Source organism: Mytilus galloprovincialis, chromosome 2 (genome assembly GCF_965363235.1).
Source record: "Mytilus galloprovincialis chromosome 2, xbMytGall1.hap1.1, whole genome shotgun sequence".
Classification (NCBI taxonomy): Eukaryota; Metazoa; Mollusca; class Bivalvia; order Mytilida; family Mytilidae; genus Mytilus; species Mytilus galloprovincialis.
In genome coordinates this window covers 70,884,955-70,888,391 of record NC_134839.1, presented here as the reverse complement: position 1 = coordinate 70,888,391, position 3,437 = coordinate 70,884,955, and positions in this window count along the sequence as shown.

Below are 3,437 nucleotides of genomic sequence, written 5' to 3'. Positions count from 1 at the left end.
TTAATATCTTGTTTTGATTTTTAATGCCTCATTCAAATGTTTTGCACCCACACAGAGAGATTTGTGATAATTATCACTTCCGTTTCTAAAATGCCGAGTTTCTTTTAATACTTTTCGACATGGTATGGGTATATATAAAGCATTAAATGAAAGTACACTAATGCTCTCATGTAAAATTATAAGTTTTTAAAACTTAAACTTGAAAAAAGAAGGTCATAGCAAAAAGTCAATGAGACACAGAATCATTCATATTGCTTTTACAGTCAATTTGGTTCAATTTTGTCAAATTAAACAAACAAACATGGCTGACGAATTAATCACTTGCAAGTGAATACTTCTACCTCATTGGATTCGTATTCATGTTACCTTAATCTATACCATTTGCTAAATATTTGTTAGGCATGTATTCGTGGTGTTTAGCCATTAAAAGGAAATTAATACCAACATAAAAAATGAAACAAAGGTGAGCCATTTCGTTGACTGATTCGATCCACAACACAATCATTTTTATATCGGTAAAAACGATGATTAACTTATTTGTTTAACATATAACTTGAAATCAAACAGACCTAAAAATGTATAATTGCACGAGGTCGCCTTCTATCTATATTTATGTTTATGTTAATTTTAGGTTATGAACGTCTGCCAATCTTCGAATGTCATCTCGATAATTATAAGATCGCGTCTCGACTGAGATACATGCACACGAAATGCTGATATATTTTATCAAGTACACGAATTGTCAACTGTCTATTTCCGACATATTGTAATTATTATATGCAGTTTTACCTCTTTCAGTCCGTCCGTCAGTCCATTCATTCATCCGTCAGGAACTATACTACAAGGATTTCTGAAAATTGTGTTCAGGGTTATATAAGTCAGTTATGCCGTGTGATGCATTTTCACATTCATCACTCAACTAATTCATGTTTACCAAACACTTGTATCATTTCACACATGAAAAGTTGAAAATGTTTGTTACATTTTCTCAGGAACTACATTTCAAGAATTATAAAATTTGGTTTCAGTGGTAATATAAGTCAGCTATAACATGTGATGCGTTCAACCGCTTCCTGTACTACTGGGTCAATGCCACTTCTGGTTGAGTTTTAATTTACCGAGGTTATCACCAGCTCTCTAGTTAACAATCAGTGTTGACATGAATAATTATTTATATGCAGCTTATAATTATAAGTTAACTATTTACAAAACTTTGAGTTTTTGAAACACTCAGGCTTTTCTACCTCAGGAATAGATTACCTTACCTGTATTTGGCAAAAAAAATAAGGAATTGTTTGTCCTGATTGCTCTTCAAGTTCGTACTTTGTTTGGCCTGTTTAACTTTTTTTTATTCGAGCGTCACTGAGGAGTGTTTTGTAATCGATACGCGCGTCTAGTGAAGATACAGAATTTCAATCCTGGTATATATGAGTTAAGTTCTTAAACACTTACATCATTTTTCACATGACATCCAAGTTGAAAACATTTTTCACACTTTTCTCAGGAGTACGTTATCATTATTGAGCAATTGCTCGCAGTTTCACTTGTTTAGATAAATATTTTAGTCTGTTTTAAATTAAATATCAGAGTTTGAGTCAAATTGGTGAACATGAATTTGATAACTAATGCCCTTTCAACTTGACGAGTTAGTATATTATTAACCCTACATTACGGAAGTTTTCTGCAAACTGGACTGTACTGAAATTAAAATCTATTTTCGAAGTACTTTGCACAAAATTTGAATCAACATAGAATACAATAGTCCGCCAATAATCTTTTTTGAGATAAATTAAAACATGAGGAGATTTGACATAATTACCAGTACAACAACCATCCATAAAGACCAAAGGAAAAGATATGAATAAGAATGCTCATCGTAGTAGATTTGTATGATCAAGAGAAGCAGAGTGTCAGTCCTACTAATAGCCTCTTCTTGTTGTCCATACAGTATAAGATGCAAGTTGGTGATAAGTCACATTTGCTGATGTCACAATCTGAACAGGGGAGGGGATGTTTTAGATGACTAGTGGTGCATATATTTGGTTAGATGTTACACAGATAATAAATAACAGTCAATCAAATCATGATTGCGTCCGTATATTTGTTCGAGGGATTAAACCATTTACTCATATTTGCTCCTTAAACTCATGCATGTTGCTGAAGAGAAACGAACGGAAAGTTCACCAGAAGAAAGTTTAAGTAATTTCTGTTTTAAAGTTCTTTACGCTACCGACCCTCAATGTCAATCTCCAGAGTATTATCAAACCCAGAACTGCGGGGATGTTACCATCTATTCACCAATTGTAACCATGCATTGACTTGGTCTTATCAGTTAGACGTTTACTTCCAGCCACTTATAACGTTTTTGTAACAATGGGTCGTTAAACGTACGTTTCTCAACGCATACAAATAAATTACTCAAAAATAGACTACTGGAGATATAGACCTTCTAAAATTCAAACTGACCACATTTACCATACATGCACATACGTTGAATGCATAATGAATTCAAATCGGACGTGACAATGAGTTTGATTAGCATTGAATACAATAGGTAAAGTTGAAGGTAAATGCATGGTTTGACAGTATGAACAAAATATTTGTTACATTTCTTACAAGCTCTTTCAGATTTCGCTCTAATTTCAATTTCCATTATTAACGCATTGGTACGACACATTGAAAAAAAACCAGAAATAACAAATAGCAAAATAAGTAAACAGAAAATATCAGAAAACCAAAAGAAGGAGAAAATATCGTACGAGGTCATATGTTATAAAACTACCCAAGACCTTGATCATAAAAAAAATATTTTTAGTCCGCTTTACCAGACAAACAAATGAAATAATACATTAAAAACTACACTGATCAACATTTCTTGTACATTCAAATGTCATGCAAAGATAATTTATCTACAGGAACTATTATTAAAACATTATATGAATCATATCATGTAGGTGCATAATTTATGTTGATGTTTTGTGTCATCACAAATCGCGGCTCAAAATTTTTAATGAGTTTCGTTGTAGAAACAGTTAATGAAAAGTAACTAAGGTTTTGATTGATGTATTATATTAATAAAGGAGACGCATGGTATAAACCAATGAGACATAAAATAACGTACACAAGAAAATTTGAATATAATAATTGTGTTGTTATGATTTCGGAAATATTTTTTTTCATATTTTACAAAATAAATAAATTTATTGTTGACAGTACGAGTACAGAAGAGAAATTTTATCGTCATACTAAATACTCAAATATTCATAGGTGATACATGAAACATGTATTATGTAGTAATGAAGTATAGTTTGCTTTGTTCTCATCATAAATATGGACTAAAATTTAGAAAGGAAATGGGGAATGTGTCAAAGCGACAACAACCCGGCTATAGAGTAGACAACAGCCGAAGGCCACCAATGAGTCCTCAATGTAGCGAG